This window comes from Pan troglodytes, chromosome 7 (genome assembly GCF_028858775.2).
Source record: "Pan troglodytes isolate AG18354 chromosome 7, NHGRI_mPanTro3-v2.0_pri, whole genome shotgun sequence".
Taxonomy (NCBI): domain Eukaryota; kingdom Metazoa; phylum Chordata; class Mammalia; order Primates; family Hominidae; genus Pan; species Pan troglodytes.
The window spans coordinates 143,928,102-143,949,221 of record NC_072405.2 but is presented as its reverse complement, the minus strand read 5'-3'; the positions used below and the strand labels follow the sequence as shown (position 1 = coordinate 143,949,221).

Here is a 21,120-nt window from a genome sequence, read left to right as displayed (position 1 = left end):
TTCAAACCATACTAAAGTTGAAAGAGTGAGATAATGCACATCTATATAGTCCTCAATTAGAGTCACTGATAATGCCAGTTGAAAAGACACTAATGATGAGACTGAGTTAGGATGCCAGAGGAGAGTTTATGAGACATCAAGGGAATTGAAGCAGCACTGGCAGGGAGTGTCTCAGACTATGGTAAGGATCTGACAAGGTCTCAGCCGACCTAACACAGAGCTCCAGAGCAAAGATTTCCCACTGCGCAGCTGGTATCATGCACTGATCAGTCACTGGCTGGGCACTGCTGGGGAAGAGTTTGGCCTCAGCTCAAAAGCAGAATCGGATCCTGAAGGACCTAATGACTAGAAACTTCCAGCTGACTACATTCTGCAACTGACTGGTAAGTGCTTTCTTAAAGGGAAATTGGAGCAGGGAGCTTCTATGGCTGTGACAGCAGTTTCTGATATTTTACTTTTTTTTCCCCTAAACCATTTGAAGGCAAGTTGTAATCACCAATCATGGCATTTTGACCACTAATTACACAGCAATATGAATCTCTTAACAACTCAACATTTTCCTACATAACCACAATACAATGATCACACTGGATAATTATTTGAAACAATAATATTATCTGACATGTTGTCCATATTCAAATCAAATTCCATTAATCATCCCAATTAAGTCTTGTTTTTTCCGGGTGTGCATGCACATGTGCACATGTGTGTATCTGTGTGTTTGAGCCATAATCCAATTAAGGGTTATGAATTGCATTTGATTCTCATGTCTTTTTAGTCTCCTTTAATGAAAAATAGTTCTCTTACCTTTATGCATTTTCAAGACATTGGTCTTTCTGAAAATTCCACGTCATTTGTCTTTTAGGATGAACATCAGAATTTGTCTTCTTATTACTTCATGACTAAATTCAGGATATAATTGTAATACCTCACTTTTTAGTGTTTTCGTTTGTGCTTTAGTCAGTTGTGTTTTATGTGAGTTACAAGAAACAAGAAAAGTCTTTTATATTTACCTACTTATTTACTATCTCCAGTGCTTTTTATTTTCTCTTGTAGATTTGAACATCTATAGAATATTACATCTCTTTGACCTGAAGGACTTGCTTTAGCATTTCTTGTACTACAAGTCTGATGGAGGTAAAATCACTAAATTTTAATTTAACTGAAAATGCCTTTATTGCGCCCTCGTTCAAAGGATATTTTTGTTGAATACAGAATTCTGTACTGATAGTTTGGTTTGGTTATTGCTTTTCTCATTCAGCACTTCAAAGATGTTATTCCATTATCTTCTGGCCTCCATTGTTTCTGATAACAAGTCAGCAATAATTCTTATGCTTGTCCCCTACGTATAATGTGTCTGTTTGCTCTGGCTTCTTTCACGATGTTCTCCTTATCTCTGTTTCTCAATCATTTGACTATCATACTACTGGAGAGGAAACTTCTTGTATTTATCAGGTTTTGGTGTTTGTTTAACTGCTTGGACCTATAAATCATCAAATTTGGAGAATTAGAGACTATAGTTTCTTCAATTTTTTTTTTTTTTTTTTAATTGAGACAGAATCTCATTCTGTCGCCCAGGCTGGAATGCAGCGGTGCAATCTCAGCTCGCTGCTACCTCTGCCTCCCAAGTTCAAGTGATTCTCTTGCCTCAGACTCTCGAGTAGCTGGCCACCATGCCTGGCTAAGTTTTTTGTATTTTTAGTAGAGATGGGGTTTCACCAAGTTGGTCAGGCTGGTCTTGAACTCAAATGATCTGCCTGCCTCAGCCTCCCAAAGTACTGAGATTACAGGTGTGAGCCACTGCGCCAGGCCAAATATTTTATTTTCATTTTGTTCACTAGTTTCTCTCTTAGTGCTGATGTGTTAGACTATTTGCTATTTTCACACAGAACCCTGGGGTTCTTTTAAACTTTATTCAATCTTTTATCCTTCTTTCCTTCAAATGGGGCAATTTTTATTATCTATGGTAAAGTTCACTTACTTTTTCTTCTGCCATTTCCAATCTTCCATTAGACCTGTTCAGTAAACTTTTTATTTCTGTTCATTTGTTTTAGTTCTAGAAATTCTATTTAATTTTTTTCCTTTTTTTAAGATGGAGTTCTGCTCTTATTGCCCAGGCTGGAGTATAATGGTGCAATCTCAGCTCACTACAACGTCTGCCTCCCAGGTTCAAGCAATTCTCCTGCCTCAGCCTCCTGAGTAGCTGGGATTACAAGCACCCACCACTATGCCCGGCTAATTTTTGTATTTTTAGTAGAGGTGGGGTTTCACCATGTTGGCTAGGATGGTCTTGATCTCCTGACCTCATGATCCACCTGCCTCAGCCTCCCAAAGTGCTGGGATTACAGGCATGAGCCACCGCAACTGGCCACTATTTAATTTTATAGTTTACATTTTTTTCTATTGAATTTTTTTATCTGCTTACTAATTAAAATCAAATTTTTCTTTATGTAAACATCTTTACAGGAGTAATTTTCAAGTCTTTTCTTAGTACAACATGTGCATTGTCTTAGATTTGGTCCCTGTTGACAGTTTTGTTTTGTTTTGTTTTTTACTATGAATCATATGTTTCTTTTTCTTTGTATATCTACTGAAATTTGCATTGAATGCTGAATGTTGTAGAAAAGACATTGAAGAGACTCTGGCTTCAGTATTGTCCTCTCAAATTCACAAGTCGTTCAATTACTGGTTAATCACCTGCACTTTTAAATGCTTGGTTTAACACTTTGTTCATTCAAGTCTGTGAAAAGCTCAAGGTGTTTTCCAAACCTCTCTAACCTCGAGGGACCAAACACTAAACTCAGTATTTTCTAGAGATGTTTTCTGTGACCTTGGTTAGGCCAGGTCCATGCTATGATCCCTATTGTTAAGACACAAGCTTTCTGGAGTCTCGGCTAGATGCTAGGGTATTAATGATGGATTAAGAAGATGTCTCCACTCTGACAGGGCAAGAACTCCAACTTCCCTTGCACTTCTCCTTCCAAGAACTGCTTGACTTCTCGTATTTGTGTTCTGCTCTTAACAGCATAGTATGTGCTATATGGTAAGGCTGGATGGCTTATCCTGTACATGTACAATGAAAATTCAGCCACAGAGTCTCAGGGATTCTCCATCAATTTATGGAATCCCCTGTCCACAGAGGTTCTTCTACTCAAGGCCCACCTTGAGGATTCCATCTGCCTCAAGCCCATAACTCTTAATTGTGATCTCTGTTTGGTCAGCTCACTGGGGCCATGCTTTCTGTTTGGACTCCAGCTTATTGTGCTGCAACCAGGAAATTGTTCTAAGCACAGAGCTGGGTACTCACAAGAGTCATCTCAGAAGTTTCCCTTCTCTCAAGAATTGCAGATTTGCATTACCTACTGCCCACTGCCTGAAAATAGTTATCTCATATTTTTATCCAGTTTTATATTTGTTTACAGGAGGAGGGATAATCCAGTCCCAGCCACTGCACCATGACCAGAAGCCTGCGAAATATATTTTTAATTTCTCAGACTCTAAATTATAGGAAAGCACAGAAAAGGCAAGATGAAATGGCTGTTGTGTGAGCCAATCCATGGTATGATTTACCAACCTGGAAATATATTATCAATCAACTCCAAGGAAATGAGAGCAGTTTCAGACTTGCCAACACTATAATAATGATAATGATAATAATAATAATAATAAATGTAAAATGGCCTTCTATATTTCCTTTCTTAGGAAGTACTGAAGGAGGCACTTACTGAGATGAAGGAATAGAAAAGGGAGACCCAAGATCCAAGAGACAGAGGATCCAACTGAGGAGACCAATATTAGCAAAAGAATGGCCATTGTGTATCAGATTGAAAAAGTGATCTATGCAGACTGAAATAAAAACATGATCCAGGAGGCAGGTTTTAAATACCATAAAAATAAAACTGAGCCAGGCGTAGTGACTCATGCCTGTAATCCCAGCACCTTGAGAGGCCAAGGCGGGTGGATCACCTGAGGTCAGGAGTTCGAGACCAGCCTGACCAACATGGTGAAACCCCATCTCTACTAAAAATACAAAAATTAGCCAGGCGTGGTGGCAAGTGCCTGTAATCCCAGCTACTCGTGAGGCTGAGGCAGGAGAATCACTTGAACCTGGGAGGTGGAGTTTGCAGCGAGCCGATATCATGCCACTGCACTCCAGCCTGGGCAATAGAGCAAGACTGTGCCTTAAAATAAATAAAAAAATACATAAATACAACTGAAAGCTTATAACTGTGGTTAAATATTTGAAGAGCTATATATAGGCATATGATGGAAGGTGGAAACACTAAAAATGATAATAATAGGCAAGTAGAAAATAAACAATAGAAAATCAAGGCAATTATTAACTCCAAGTAAAACAAAAATTTGAAGGAGAAAGTTGATCTAACTGTGCACTGCTTAGCTTAGCAGGGACCTATATTTACATAGTCATAATTCCATAAACATTGTTACTGGTTTAACCAAAAATTGTGTACATATCTCATTCAGGGATACAGGTGAAAAGACACAGGCAAGGGAGTGATTGTGTAAAAAAAAAGGGGAAGTTCTCTCATTCAGATAGGCCTGTCTAAAATCCCGGCTCTACTTACTACCTCTTACCTGGGTCTACTTGGGCAGCTTCTTTTAACTTTCTGAGCCTCAATTTCCCCTTCTACAAAATGTATAATCTCTCATAAGACTGTTGTATTAAGTAAAATAATATATACAAAGACTCCCACACAAGTTGACACTAAATATATATTTCTTTCCATAGTTTTCTTACTTATGCACCCAGACAACTCTTTTGCAAAAGAAAGTGGTAAAATTGGATCTAACCCAGCCCCAGCTCCCACAGCTTCCTCACCCAACTCCAGCCCCAGGCATCGGAGAAGTCTATGCTGTGATCGCACAGAACTGCTCACCAGTCCTCACAATACATTGCACTGCAAGTTATACTGCTGTGCCATGATGTTTTGTCTGCCAACAGTTCCCTCTTTAACCATCATGTCCATTTGTTAAGAACATCAATATTCTATTATACTTCCAAAGCTTCCAATTATAATGAATTATTCTTTTAGTGTTTGGCACATTCTTAGTCGTATTGTGGCCTATTTATGTATCTATGTCTTTCACCAGATTGTATAAGCAAGGACTTTGCTTTAAATTAGTCTAACTGATACTTATTTTTTGAGTAACTATTGTGTGCCAAGTACTGTGCACATTACAAATTGAGGATCTAGGATAATTTAGACACATGTATTCATTCAAAAATGAACCTACTAAGTGCCAAGAATTCTAATAGGCATTGAGATCCATGTGACCATGAGAAATAAGATCTCTTCCCTCATGGTATTTGCAGTGTGGAGAGAAGGGGCAGGCACACAGAGAGGGAATTACAAAGCTAAGTAACGTCTATATCAGGGGAAGTATCTGGGTCAATGAGAGACAAAGAAGGGACATCTGCACAGACATGAGAATTCAGGGAAGGCTTTTTGGAAAAAGGAACTTCTAAACTAAAAATAAAATGAGTAGTAGCTCACTAAGGGATTGGAGAAGAGAGTTCAAGATGAGGAAAAACATAAAAATATGTACACAATACAATAGAAGCAAGAGTAATAGGTATTCATCTCTACCTAGAGGAATCAGGGAAAGCTGTGGGGGCATTTGAGCAGAACCTTCAAGGATAAGTAGTTAATTATTGGTAATACTCTCATTCTTTTTGTTGAACAACTATATTAATGCATTAATTGTCATCCTTAGTCCAGAAAGAATAATCTAATTGCTACTATAATAATTTTAATTCAGTTGTGTTATGTTTGCTACCTAAATGGTAGGAATTTTTATTATCAAAAAAGCATGGACTTACTTCATTTTGAAATATATACTACAAACTGAAAATTAACTTAGATTTTTGAATCTTGCTTATTTTGACTCCATTCTAGTATCCAATTTAATTAGCATTTTTAAATAAATTCAGGTTGCTTTGTAGAGGAAAACACAGAAAACTAGAAGAAAAGATTGGCAAGTATATCTCATGACGTTTACTATAGAGCAAGACTTCAAAACAAACCATTGCATTTCAAAATTGATAATTTCGGTTGTATTATCATTATTTATAAATATAGGGCCAACATGAATTCAAGAAGAAGCAAGTATCTAGTTAAACTGAGTGGTACAGGCTAGGTGCAGTGGCTCATGCCTGTAATCCCAGCACTTTGGGAGGCCGAGACGGGTGGATCACCTGAGGTCCGGAGTTCGAGACCAGCCTGAGCAACATGGGAAAACCCCATCTCTACTAAAAACACAAAATTAGACAGGCATGGTGGCACATGCCTGTAATCCCAGCTACTCAGGAAGGCTGAGGCAGGAGAATCGCTTGAACCCGGGAGGTGGAGGTTGCGGTGAGCCGAGATTGCACCCTTGCACCCCAGCTTGGGCAACAAGAGCAAAACTCTGTCTCAAAAACAAACAAACAAACAAACAAAACTGAGAGGTATAGACAAGAGTCAGCACAAAGAAAGGCGACTCGAATTGAAATGATATTTTCTAAGAGCCACCAGTGTGCTTATTCTATGTGCTGAGGAATCAGAGATGAAGAAGTCACAACTTCTGCTATTGAAAATGTGCATTGAAGGAAGAGTAATATTTCCTAGGCAAAAAACAGTCTACATCTCTCCAACTCATCTCTTTCTTTATTCCTACAATAACTGTCTTAACTTAGGCTCTTATCATCTGATATCGAGATCACTAAAATATTCTCTTCCCTTCAGTCTTTCTTACCCATCTATTCATTACCCTGTGAACAGAGTGATCCTTCTAAAATGTATATCTAAACACATATCTCCTCTTATTTACCTGCATTTGGCCTTCATTTTTGAAAGATACTTTTGCTGAGTATAGAATTCTAAGTATTTTGTCTTTTGTTAAGTATTTTAAAGATGTTGCCCCATTGTCTTCTGGTTTGTGTTGCTGCCAACAAAGTTTGTCGTCATTCTCATTGTTGTTTCCCTGCACATAGTGCATTTACTTTTCCTGGATACTTTTATGATATTCTCTTTATATCAGTTTTAAGAAAATTGATTACAATGTGCACTGGTGTCATTTTCTTCAAGCTTCTTCAGCTTGGAGAGTTCTCTGGGCTTCTTGGATTTAGGGGTTTATAGTTTTTGTCAAATTTGTAAAAATTTTGAACAGACTTCTTTGAATATCCTTGTCTTCCCCTTTTTCTCTGGGACTCCAATTACACATATCTTAGACCTTGTGAAACTACCCCATGGCACACTGATGGGATAATGCACATCAATGTTCACTTTATTTTCCGTATTTTTTTTGTTTTATTTTAAATGTTTTCTACTGCTTTTTTTTCAAGTTCACTAATCTTTTCCTCTGCAGCCTCTAATTAGCTATTAGTGGCATCTCATGTATTTTACATCTCAGGTATTTTTTATCTCTAGAAGTCTGATTTGGATCTTTGTCATATCTTTTACATGTCCATTTAACATGCTCATGTTTTCTCTATCTTCTTAAATATACAGAATGTATTTATAATAGCTTTTTTAATTTCCACATGTACTAATTATATTGTCTGTGTCATTTAATTAATGTCTGTTTCTATGGATTGATTTTTAAATCTTTATTATGGGTCATATTTTTCTTTGAGTATCTAGTGCTGTTTGGTAGGATGCTAGATATTGGTGACTTTTAATTTTGGGGTATTACATTTTTTCTGTATCCCTATAAGTATTATTCAGATTTGTTCTTGGGTCCAGTTAAGGTAGTTGGGAACAAACTGATCCTCTCAAGGCCTGTTTCTATGCTTTGCTAGACAGAGACACAAACTAATCTGTCCCCATCAATGAGACAATCCCCTTTTGAATACTCAACCTGATGCCCTGCGCCATATGAGGTATCTTATAATGGCTGTCAGGAACATGAATTATTCCCAGTCCTGTATGGCTCCAGAAATTTTTCTATCTACTCCTTCTGGGTGTTTTGTTTGTTTGTTTGTTTGTTTTTTCCTCCCTGGCCTCAGGTAGTTTTCTTTAGTGCATGTGCTGATTAGTACTCAGCTAAAGACTCAAAAAGGACTCTTCCACAAAACTCCAAAGCTCTTTTTCTGCGAAGCTCGCTCCTTTCAGGAACACTGCTGAAAGAATCCCAGCCACACTGGCCTCCCTAAATTCTCAGTCCTGCCTCCTAAACTTAGGGAGACCACTGGACTCAGTTTGAGCTGCTGCTTCTTGCACTGCAGCCTGGAAACTCTCTCCAGGCCAAATAGAGAAATATTCCTAGAACTTGCCCCATTTGTTCTTTTTTCTCAAGTATTACTGTCCTGTACTGCCTGTTTTCTAGTGTATGAATACTGTTATTTCATATATTTTGTCCATGTGATTAGCTATCTAAAGTGAGAAGATAAGTTCAGTCCCTGTTACTTCATTATGGCTGGAAGTGAAAGCTGACCATTATTTAAACAGTTGGTAGCTTCTAAATGCTTTCAGAAAAACATGCCAACTGAAAGGCTACAACCTTAAGTCCAGGCCTGGAGCCTCGCATTCTTTTTCATATCCTGCTCCCATGCTTGCCCCATGGGGTCTTGTTTGACCTTCATCCACTTCAATGGTGGTGTTGAGGGTCTCGAGATCCCTCTTGGGACCTGGCCAAGAGCACGTGGGCTCCAGGGTTAGGTACCAGGGGAAGTCAAAGAATCTCCATAGGACCCAACCCTCCATCTCACTCTCCAGCTCCATTTTCCCAGAAATCTCAGCAGTAAACAATACACATTGCTTTCCCAGTGATTCTATGAATGAAATGTGTTTGCTTCCCGTATGGCTATCTATCTTGTTTTTGTTTTTGTTTTTGTTTTTGTTTTTGTTTTTGAGACAGAGTCTCACACTGTCGCCCGGGGTGGAGTGCAGTGGCATGATCTTGGCTCACTGCAACCTCTGCCTCCCAGGTTCAGGTGATTCTCCTGCCTCAGTCTCCCGAGTAGCTGGGATTACAGGTGCCTGCCACCACGCCCAGCTAATTTTTTGTATTTTTAGTAGAGACAGGGTTTTACTATGTTGGTCAGGCTTGTCTCGAACTCCTGACCCTGTGATCTACCTGCCTCGGCCTCCCAAGTACTAGGATTCCAGGCATGAGTCACCGCGCCCAGCCTTGGCTTTCATTCTTGTACGTACAGTTCTTTTGGTCTGGATCTCCAGAGAGCAGAAGTGAGTTTTGGGATCAGCATGCTGCGTCCCCATCCTAAATTCCTAATAAGACAAAGAAACTCACTGTATAGTCCAGAAGAAAGACATTTAAACAAACATAACAGAATGCATCATGTAAATCCCTCATGAATGCTTGTCACATTAAATAAAATATAAGCACAAAGATATGCACTCAGTTCTTAAAGAACCCGGGAGAGAAGCCTGTCACTTGGCCTGGGGCTATCTAGGAAGGCTTTCAGAAGGAAGTGACTAGCCCCTTCCCTGACATTTACCCAGAACATGTATTTCCATAACGACTTTCCAATGACAGTGACTCAATAGAACAACTCTGGCACTTTAGAAACATTTTGACAAGATCCTAGTTTGGAGAGCTCGGCGGTTATTAAGATAGAAGAAGCCAGCCAGAGGCTCTGTCAAGCAGCCAGGAAGGTTCCTGCTGAGGCCATTATAAAAGGAAGCAGTGGGGGAAGGCATTAGGAGAGTTGAGGATTGAGTAAGGACCCCAGATTGGGTCTCCCCGAGCCTTTGATTAAGACGGGCCAAGTTTGTCCTCACCACTCTCAAAAACGTGCTTTCCGTGAATCCAGGGCGCAGAGTTCTAAACAAGGAGGCTGTTAAAAGATAGATTAAAAGGCATAAAAATAGTATGAGATTTCACGGCACAGTGAGGCCTGTCAAGTCCAGGCTCACAGAGTGAATTGCTTAAAGGCGATGATCAAAATGAGTCACCAGTGTCTGCTCCGATTGTGCTGATGCCTCTTGGAAAAGCAAAAGCCGGGACTATTGTTTGTGTCAAAAATACTTCTGAAGAGGCTACAGAAATCAAAAGGCGCTGATGTGCCAAAGTCTGAAGGGAGAGGAAGGGGAGAGAAGAGAGGAGAGTCAGGGGCTCGAAAATGCAGGGGAAACAGATGAGCAAGGGACAGCATCTCAGGGCAGGGTAGAAGGGAGGGGCTGATGGTGGAAAGGGGCTGAGTTGTGCAAGCAGAGTGGAGTTGAGTCCTCGGAGACCCTCGCTTTATCAAGCTCCTACTGTGTGCTAGACCTTGTGCTGGGCACCTTAGGTGTGATAACTCAGAAAACAACAAACAGTTACTTGAGTGAGCGGTGTGGCCTTGAAGGTGTCTCTGAGCCTCTCTGAACCTCCGTGTCTTCTTCTGGAAAGTGAAGTTAAACAGCCATACCTCTCAAGGTGGTTGAGGATTTTATGTAAGATAACAGGGACAAAAATGTCAAGCATCCAAAAAGGGCTCAATATACCAAGTTGAATCTGAAGACAAATCACTGGGCAATCCTAATCACAAGAACGTTCACTGAGAAAAGGTTATACTCCAGGCACTGACATGAGCAGTCTATATTCAGGCATTATCTAATTTAAACTCTCCAGACCTACGAGTTAGGTAATATTTCCATCCCCCTTTGACTTATAAAGAGACAGAGTCTTTATGTAAAGACTGGGACAGTAAGTTGCCCAATGTCACACAAGAGAGAAGCCACAATCTAAAAATCCATCTGTCTAGTTCCAAAAACCTGTAATGCTTATCATTTTGCTGGCTGGTTGTCTAAAACGATGGAAGGCTAACATTGGCGCCATCTTCAAGGTGACTCAGTATCAAGCCCTCCACCTCCCTGCAGGCCTCCTTTTCATGTGTGAACCCCTCTGAAACATCCTGCCAATTAGCCAGCCTGCTCTTGTTTGCACTCTTCCCATGACGGGATGCTCACTTCCTGCTGAGGCAGCCTGACCAATTTCCCGACAATTCGACTGGTTTGAAAGTGCTTCTTTCTCCAGTCCATCGGATTGATTACAGATTCAAGATCAGCACCAAGTAGACGCATTCTCAATTGTCACTTCCAGGGAGGAAATCTTTGACACGTTCCCACTGCTTTTTAGAAGTAAAATAGTCATAACTTGTTCTTCTTAAAAACTGCCAACAGCATGAAGAGAATCAAGACTGAAGACCAAAATTGCTTTTCTCTCCTCTCGATAACACTGTCAGCGTGGAGCAGGCCGACTGTGGAGGAACTTCAATCGGGGCTAAATTTATATTCATTCAGGTGTCACCGGACTCTGCTTTCTTGCCTCTCTTTTCTGATCAATGCACTCATTAAAGGGCTCAAGCTTGGCAATAGATTCACCTTAATGCTCGTCACCCTGGGGTTTCAATAACACAGGCTCTGAGACTCTAACAAGCTGCTGAAGAATGAAAAGAAAAAAAGAAAAAAAGCTTTATCTTTCCCTTCTTGTATAGAGTCCTGAAATTGTTTCTCTTTGTCTTTTACAAACAGTTCTATTGACTGTATTAATTTTATGGAGGAGCTTTGAGGGGCATATATGGGAAGAGAGAAATTTGGAAAATATTTATGTGGAGCAGGTGTACAGAACGAATATACATCTATTTATTCCAAAAGAGTGAGAAATTTGGATCACATTTATTTCTGTTTTTCCTAACTTGGAAGATTTGTTTGGAAACTTAAAATAAAAGGTTTGTTTAACTTTTACCAAATTACATTTTATTTGTCTTAACAGAAGGATGCTTTCACTTCTACACATTCCATTGTAGAATCTGTCTACATGCTCATGTATTTTCACAGTCCCAAGCATGGTATGCAGGTTGATATGTGGTTTGGATCTGTGTCCCCAACCAAATCTCATGTCAAATTGTAATCCTCAGAGGGGCATGGTGGCTCACACCTGTATCCCAGCACTTTGGGAGGCCGAGGCAGGCAGATCACTTGAGGTCAGGAGGTTGAGACCAGCCTGGCCAACATGGTGAAACCCCATCTCCACTAAAAATACAAAAATTAGCTGGGCATGGTGGTGCGTGCCTGTAATCTCAGCTGCTTTCATACTGCTGTTTTCACACTGCTGATAAAGACATACCCATGACTGGGCAATTTACAAAAGAAAGAGGTTTAATGGACTTACAGTTCCACGTGGCTAGAGAGGCCTCACAATCATGGAGGAAGGCGAAAGTCACTTCTTATATGGTGGTGGCAAGAGAGAGAATGAGAGCTAAGCGAAATCGGTTTCCCCTTATCAAACCATCAGTTCTCATGAGACTCATTCCCTACCACAAGAACAATATAGGAGAAACTGCCCCCGTAATTCAATTATCTCCCACTGGGTCCCTCTCACAACACGTAGGAATTATGGGAGTACAATTCAAAATGAGATTTGGGTGGGGAAACAGACCCAAACCATATCAGATGTTAAGTGAAAATCAAATATAAACTGCATAATATTTGTGGGTAGTTGTGGTTTTCCTGCTCAGCTCACTACCACTGGGCCGTGAGGTTATCTTTTCCCACCCACTGCCACTAGATCTTTTCTGTACACAAGGTAGTTCTCCTGCCCAGCCCACCACCACTGGACTCCGTCTCCCTGTACATAAGCCCCTAATTAAACCCCTTGTCTCATTTGCTGGCTCTGGGTGCTTTCTTTGGCCTCTTGAACTTGGTGCTTTTCCCACTGAGGCTAACAGGGGCTCAGCACAACACTGCCTTCTGAGAGTTAATGGCTGTGTGCCCATCTATTCTTTTGCAATAAGCAGTTTATGATGGGTGGGCCAGCTATTGAGTTCAGGAATGAATCTTCACCAGGTGGTGAAGCTACAGCTAACACCACTGTGCTAGGAGCTACAATAGTCATGCTTATTTAACAGATGAAGAAACTGAGGCACAGACGAAAATGTTCTGCTGCTCAGTGGTTGGGCTGACCCAAAGCCATGTTTTCCACCTGACATTCAGGATGGGCTCTTTTGACTTTGCCAAAACTGTAATTGTGTAAAAGTCAGAAGTTAAGCTAAGGTTGGTGTTGTGATGCTACTACTATAGATACCACGTTTCTGCAAGGCTGGAAAAAGTCCTAACATACTTCTCAATATCATAAGAAGAGAAATAATTCTATACAGTCATAGGATACCATTAAACACTGCTTTTGACTAGTGTATAACTGAGCTGCTATTCGATCAAAATAACAGCTGGAACTTGTGCGTCCCTACCCACAAACTTCTGTGCTAAATGCCTTACAGGTGATATCTCAGTATCAGTTTCACTGCATTTTATAGACAAGGCACCTGAATGTTATAGAGTTTAAGAAACTTATCTAAAGGCATGTGTGCAAGTGGTAGACCTGAAACCTAAAGCTTCATCTTTCTAATTTCAGAATCTCTCACCCTAACAACAGGTTAAGCACTGGGCATTCAAGCTGGCCACACCATGGGATGCATCTTTGCGCAACTTCTCTTTTTTTAGAAGAAAAATCTTAGTTAGACTAAGAGAGGTTGAGTTATGGGCCCAAAATCACATACTGACAGATCCATCTTTAAGGCCAGGCTCCCCAAATCTTCCTTTAGAAGAATTCCAAATAATGTATCACATACATATCCACAAGGCAGAGCTCAATTCCTTTCCTCTTGATTCTGGGCTAGACTTAGTAACTTGTTTCCAAAGAAAGAGGTATAGAAGTGAAAATATAGAAACCAGGTGGACACTACATTGATCAAGGTTAACACCACCAGTGATAAGTTATCTTGCTTGCTATCACATACCCCTCAGCACGCAACCGGAAGAACACTTCACCTCCATGATATTTTTCTCAAAAATCTATAACCCCAATCTAATCAGACAAGTTCAAACAGGGGGACATTCTACAAACTACTTGACTAATAGTCTTCAAAATTCTTTAGAGAATCAAAGAAAAAGATTAAGAAGCCCTTGGATCAGAAGAGACTACATACATATGACAACTAAATGCAATATGCAATTCTGGATTGAATTGGATCCCGTTGAGGAAGAGGACATCAGTGAAATAATAGGTACCAACAAAATGAAGTCTGTTAGCTCAGGGTACTAGACCAGTATTAATTTCTTAGTTGTCATAGTTGCACCATGGTTATGTAAAATGTTAGCATCAGGGTAAGCTAGGTAAAGGGTATGTTTGCAACTTTGCTATAAATCTAAAAATACTACAAGATACAGTTTCAGGTAACATAAAAATAAAAATAAACAGGTCACCAAAACTTTAGGTGCCGTTTCATGGCCATTTCCTTATAGCTTGTAATTCACTCACTCCTTTTATGTTTTGTTTTGTTTTGAGATGGAGTCTCACTCTGTTGCCCAGGCTGGGGTGCAGTTGCATGATCTCTGCTCACTGCAACCTCCGCCTCCTAGGTGTAAGGAATTCTCCTGCCTCAGCCTCCTGAGTAGCTGAGATTACAGGCACCCGCCACCACACCTGGCTAATTTTTGTATTTTTAGTAGAGACGGGGTTTCGCCATGTTGGCCAGGCTGGTCTCAAACTCCTGACCTCAGGTGATCTGCCCACCTTGGCCTTCTAAAGTGCTGGGATTACAGGCATGAGCCACTGTGCCCAGCCTCCCTCACTCGTTACAAAAATTTAAAAAAAAATGAAAAACAGAGGTCCAAGAGGATATGTGTGAAGACCACTATTCACTGAAAACCTAGAACAGTTATTCTTGGAATGTGTGTGGCCTCACAAACACCATGCCCTACACATGCACACTGCACACTGCTAAGACTGGTTCCAAACACACGGCTACATTATTTTCCCTTCAGAAAAGACAGCCTGGGGTTTCACTTGGCCACTGGCTAGGGCAGGATTGTTCCGGGTTGTTTTTTTTTTCTTTCTTTTCCTTTACTGGGGCAACAATGCTGCAGCTGAGCCTCTGTAGAAAGAGAATGACAGTTTTTCCTTTTTTTTTTAAGAGGAGCAGTTAAAAATACACACTGGTACATACTGTAATTATCATTCAGAATAAATGCAGGAACGGTGACATTAACTAATGGGAGTGCAGCAGCTGCTGGCTTGTTGAAAGCCGTCCTCAGCGTCGTGTGGAGGTGTCCAATGCTAATTGCTCCTTTAGTCTATCTGTCTGATGTCACGAGGGAATCCAATGGGTAAACCCAAGGCTGCTTTGTACCTCAGCATGGCCCAGAGTTGGCTTGTCTTCAATAAGGTGTTTGTTGGCAAGCAGGTAAAAAGCTACAATATGATCATGGTTTCATTAACTTAACCTTTAGCAGTGCCTTTGATTAGCTGGAATTGCCTAACAGAAGGCTCAAGGAAAACCCATAACAGACTAATTATTAAAGAGGCACTAATGTTAACTGAAAACCAACCAAATGCCAGATAGCACCAGGTGCCTGACCAGGTCTTTAATCCTCTGACCAATCTGCTGAGAAGCAGTGCCATGCAACTTGTAGAAATGGGGCTTGGAGCTGGGAAATGACCACCAGGTTGACACTTCGGCAAGCGGCAGGCATGGACTTCTCTCCAGCTCAGCCCAGAGTGTCAGCGTCGTGCCTTGCACTCCGGGTGCCTAAATGACTGTTTTACTCATTTATTGATTCTATCATACCCCCTATTCTAAAAAGGAATGAGAATGTCTTACAGAAACTCCACAAAACTGGAGAGAAAATTATATGAATTCCCAGCTGGGCACGGTGGCTCACGCCTGTAATCCCAACAGTTTGGGGTGCCGAGGTAAGCAGATTGCTTGAGCTCAGGAGTTCGAGAGTAGCCTGGGCAACATGGTGAACCCTTGTGTCTACCAAAACTACAAAATCTTAGCTGGGCATGGGGATGTACATCTGTGGTCCCAGCTACTTAGGATGCTGAGGAGAGAGGATCACTTGAGCTCAGGGCAGAGGTTGCAGTAAGCCAAGATTGTACCACTGCACTTCAGCCTGAGCAATAGAGTGAGGCCCTATCTCATTAAAAAAAAAAAAAAAAAAGCATTCCCAAAAGTATCTCGTGTAGAAGTTGGGGCTGGAGGTTTCTGATGAGAATCTAGCAGTCAAAGCTGCAAGATCCATGATGTGAGTGAGGAAAAAGCAAACAGCAGAGGAGGTGGGGGGGGGGGGGCACAGCAGGATACATGCTTAAGGCATGCCCCCCTTCTTAGAATCTGCCTTAGACTGTGGGGGGCTTTTGTAGCCCTCTGTTGGGCTATGTGTCCTTTAAGAGCAGTAGACCATGTATTAAATCATTTTTTTCCATTCTCTACAGTGTCTTGCACCTACTGAATCACAGGTGATGCAATTTGCTCATCTATAAATAATAATATCCACTTCAAAGGAATACTGTGAATGTGATTAGGCAACACATGTCAGCATGTCAATGGCTCAGCACACGCCTGTATATGGAAGGGTTCAACATAAATGTAATACAAGGTTATTAACTTGGATTAAAATTGTTCAGAGCAGACAAAACTGCTAAAGGTTACATAGTAGTGGGGTGACATGTTTCAGCACTGCCCACCTGTGGGAGAGGTAGAAGAGGAAAGGGAGACTAGACTAAGGAAAGGAAGAGGGGAAGAAGGCAAGAAATAAGAAGAGAGGTGAAAAACAAAGGGAAGGGAATGGGAAATGGGAAAAGCAGAGGAGGACAGGGAGAAGGGAGAGGTGGAGTGGAGAGAAAGAAGGGGAAATGAGAAGTGGGGAAGAAGAGAAGATGAAGGGGAGGGAAGAGGAGGGGAGGAGACCAAAGAGATTATCAATCTGACCAGAAAGAGGAGCCTCTGCTCCTAAAGATTCCAGAGTGGGAGGAGGAGGAAGAGGGAGTTCCCGCATCTTACTGGACCTCTCCCCAGGCACAGAAGCCACATCTCTGTCTATTTCCCTATCGTCCTGTCACCTTGTCCCGTGGAGAAAAACTGAGCTCCTCTGTGCTTTAGTGATATGGAAACGGTCCTTCCCTCTGCCTCTCAGAAGCTGGGCAGGACCAACCCCCATCCGTTCACCCTTTCATTTACTCAAAAAATGCCTGTGGGTACCACAGCAAGCAAACAGATGAACCCCGCCCTGGTGGAGATGGTGGACTACTGGAGGACACAGGCAGAGAACTGGAAGTTACAACGTGGGGTATAAAATCTTTGACAAGAAAAGCCCAAGGCAGGAGCCAAGTCTAGAGGAACATGGGAAGTTCCCCAGAGAAAGAAAGCAATGTCCCCAGAGGGACTGAGGTTCCCTTGGAGTCTCCCCACAAAGCGAGAGCTGAAAGCAGAACAGAGGGAGGAAGTAGGATGTGCAAATCTCAGAGTTCAGCAGGAACATGGCAGATCCTGGAAACGAAGAGACAATGACCAAAGCTGGAACACAGGGCTGTGCTGGACAGGGTTGGGGGGAATCCCTAGGAAGGAGGAGAGACCAGGCAGGGATGGCCTTGGAGAGAACAATGAGAAGCTAGACTTCTAAACCGTGTCTCATCGAAGTCTCTTGTAATGAGACAAGAAGATCCTCTTGGTTGTTTTGTTTTGTTTTGTTTTGTTGTTTCCAGGAAGAACCTCTGATGGCAGTACAAGAGGGGACCAGGCTGGAGAAGGAGCCAGAAGATATTGTGAAGGCTGTCACAGGCGGCTAGAGGGGACCCAGGGAGAGTGCCAGGGTGCTGGGGAAGATATCCAAGGGCTACTCAGGAGACTGGATTTGTTGGACTGGATGTAGTATTGGGTGTTGGGTTGTGGGGAGATGCAGAGAAAGTCAAAGACAACTCTAGGGCTTCAGGTCTGGACAAATGGTGGAGGGAGATGCTGTCCCTGAGACACAGAAAGAAAAAGAAGGTAGTTGGTCTTATACAGAAGAAGGTTTGTGGTCTCATGGGAAGGCCATGTAAATTGCACAGAGAATTTGCATATTTGGGTCTAGAGCAGAAGTCAGCAAACTCTGAAAATGGCCAAGGAGAGGATGTTTTTTGTCTTGCGGGTTGTACAATCCTTGCTACAACTACTCACCTCCACTGTTGCAGCTGGAAAGCAGTCACAGATGATGTGTAAATCATTGGATGTGGCTGTATTCCAGTAAAACTGATTTACCAAGGTAATGACAGGCTGGATTTGGCTAGAGAGCCACAGCATGCTGACCCCTGATTGAGAGCATCAGATAGATGTCTGGGCTGGAAATAAATATTCAGGGGAAGTGATTTGAAGTAATGAGTGTGGATTACATAGAGAGACATAGATTTAGATATATCTATTAAGACATATACTCTATTTTTCTATGTATAGATATATAGATGTTGAGAGATTTATTTTAAGGAATTGGCTCACATGACTGTGGGCCTGGCAAATCTGAAGTCTACAGGGCTTGGTAGCAGGCTAGGAACTCAGGCAGGAGTTGATGCTGCAGTCTTGAGGCAGAATTTCTTTCTTTCTGGGAAACCTCAGTGTTTGCTCTTACAGCCTACAACAAATTGGATGAGGCCCACCCTCATTACCAAAGCTAATCTGTGTTCCTTAAAGTCAACCGCATCTGCAAAATACCTGCCCAGTGCACCTGGATTAGGTTTCAATTAAATGACTGGGTACTATAGCCTAGCTGAGCGGACACATGAAAGTCACCATCACAGAGATCATCTTAGAATTCTGCTACTCCACTTTTGTAAGCAGCCACATCATGCTAATAACCCATTTTGTGGTTACGGTCAATGAAGACCCCAATATGTTAGGGTATCATTTCTGTTTTGATCCCAGATGCCCCAAGTGCCCATATCAATATATATATATATTTTGAGACAGAGTTTCACTCCTGTTGCTGAGGCTGGAGTGCAGTGGCATGATCTCGGCTCACTGCAAACTCTGCCTCCCAGGTTCAAGAGATTCTCCTGCCTCAGCCTCCCGAGTAGCTGGGATTACAGGTATGTGGCACCACGCCAGGCTAATTTTTGTATTTTTAGTAGAGATGAGGTTTCACCATGTTGGTCAGGCTGGTCTCAAACCCCTGACCGCAAGGGATCCTCCTGGCTCAGCCTCCCAAGCTGCTGGGATTACAGGCATGAGCCACTGTGCCCGGCCCAGTGCCCATATCAATATCGATGTTTCAGGTTATGTCTGCCTTTGCCCAAGAGCAGAACAGCATTTACTGCTCTTTTCCTGCCTTGGAAAAGCCCCATTAAATACCTCTCAGGTAATATGGTCACCCAGGGCCCTCCCTTCTCTGAGGCTCATGGGTTCAGAAGGTTGTGAAAGGAGTCACAAACTTCCTGCCTCCTTCCTCATGCAAACCCCAGTCATGAGTGCCTGCGTATCATCAGCGGAGGAGCCCCGTGCGCTGGCAATTCTTCAGTGGGAGAAAGGCATTTGCAAAGCCATTATGGCACCATACATATGTATACATTTTACACAAAGCCTGTTTATTTTAAAAAATCAATTTCTTTCCTACAGATGGCACATTGCATAAAGAAACGCGAACCCAGCAGCACTCCTGCCAGCGGCAATTCTGAGTGCTCATTTCCACTTTGCCAAGACATTACATGGGAAGGCATGTGCGTTTAAGGGCATCCAATTGTTTCTGTATCAGAACAGCAGCAACATCCCGGGCAGGCCTTTCCTCTGGAGTTCACGTGTAGGTCGTACTGACACACAACATGGCCTAAACGGACCATGGAGGAGGAAGGGACCCCAAATCCAGGCCAAATGGGAGCAGGGTTGTCCTCAGGTAAGTGCCAAGAACATAGTGCCTGGAAAGTTTATTGCATTCCCTCAGTTTCCCCAGTCATAAACATTCAGGATCTGATGACTCCCTTATGAAAGGTAAGGTAGATTTGCTACCTTCTAGAGAGCATGCGCTACCCTACCCACATCCCACATCACCTCACCCACATCCACGCACATTGGCAACAGAACTGAGAACCAGCTTGCCTTTCCAGGAACACAAGCATGTTCAATACTACTGGGCACACACGTTTCATTGCAAATCACATCATAATATGGAAGCAGACATGACTGTCACTGTCACTGTGACTGTCATTCTCTTCCTCACCTTTGACGATGGCTGCCACTGGTGTGGATGTTTCCAGGGGACTTCTGTTCCCCTGGTGCTAGCAGCACCTTGCCTCAAACACGCACAGCATGGCCTTGCTTTCTGTGCCATTGGAAGGGCACTGCTCCTACAATGATGTTCCTCCAGGCTATATGTACAAGCATAGATCAGACATAAAGGGGTGTGAGCAGCCCTGGGGGTGCCCTCAATTAAGAAGGCAAGGTGGGAACCAAAAGCCTCCTTCCCTCCCTGCTGTCACTTCCCAGCAGCATCCTGACTGTTTCACAGACAGCCCTGGAGAGACCGCACTCCACAGTCCACAGCAGCATCCTTGGTAACACACCTGGCACTGGTGTTCCCTTCTTACCTGCTTCCTTACCCCTTGATAACCTGCCAAATAAACCATCTAGTAGAAGTCTTCATCCAAGCTCCTTCTGATTTCAGGAGGACCCCAGCTAGAAGACTTTCTCTGGAACCCATGGTGCCTCTCACTAAAGTGCCCCAACGTTGGCACAACACCTACCGAATTGTTGGTGCTGACTCTGTATGCCCATGATTCAACCAGAACAACATTGATTCGTTAAAAGGTGCATTAATAAACTTGACTCTGGAAACAACAACAGGTCCCCGAAAAATTTATGTCTCTAGGAAATTAAGACGCTACGGGAATCCTGGGAGACCAAGGTGGGTGGATCACGAGGTCAGGAGATTGAGACCATCCTGGCTAACATGGTGAAACCCTGCCTCTACTGAAAATACAAAAAATTAGCCAGGCGTGGTGGCTGGCACCTGTAGTCCCAGCTACGCAGGAGGCTGAGGCAGGAGAATGGTGTGAACCCGGGAGGCGGAGCTTGCAGTGAGCTGAGATCGCGCCACTGCACTCCAGCCTGGGTGACAGAGAGAGACTCCGCCTCAAAAAAAAAGAAAAAAAAGAAACAACGGTAATCCCTTTACAACCTCAAACTCCCATCCAGGGAAATTACAATCCATTCACCTTTACTTCTCCATAGTTACTTTAAACAATGCTGTGGGTCAAGTGTGTAGAGGGGAGGGCACTCACAAAACATACTGACACGATGGCAGTGAGGGGATTGGGGTCAGAGCCAGAGTAGAGATTTTTTCCAGTGAGATCTTGGGATGTAAAGGAAGC

The 21,120-nt window shown here is 42.4% G+C and overlaps 1 long non-coding RNA gene across 1 annotated transcript; it reads left to right on the top strand.

The window, feature by feature from the left end:
* Positions 1-285: 285 nt before the first annotated feature.
* LOC107976526 (uncharacterized) lies at positions 286-20,587 on the top strand. Its single transcript, XR_001720572.1, has 4 exons — positions 286-383; positions 1,057-1,137; positions 19,373-19,646; positions 20,415-20,587. It is a non-coding gene; the product is annotated as an uncharacterized LOC107976526 (long non-coding RNA).
* The last annotated feature ends 533 nt before the right edge of the window (positions 20,588-21,120 follow it).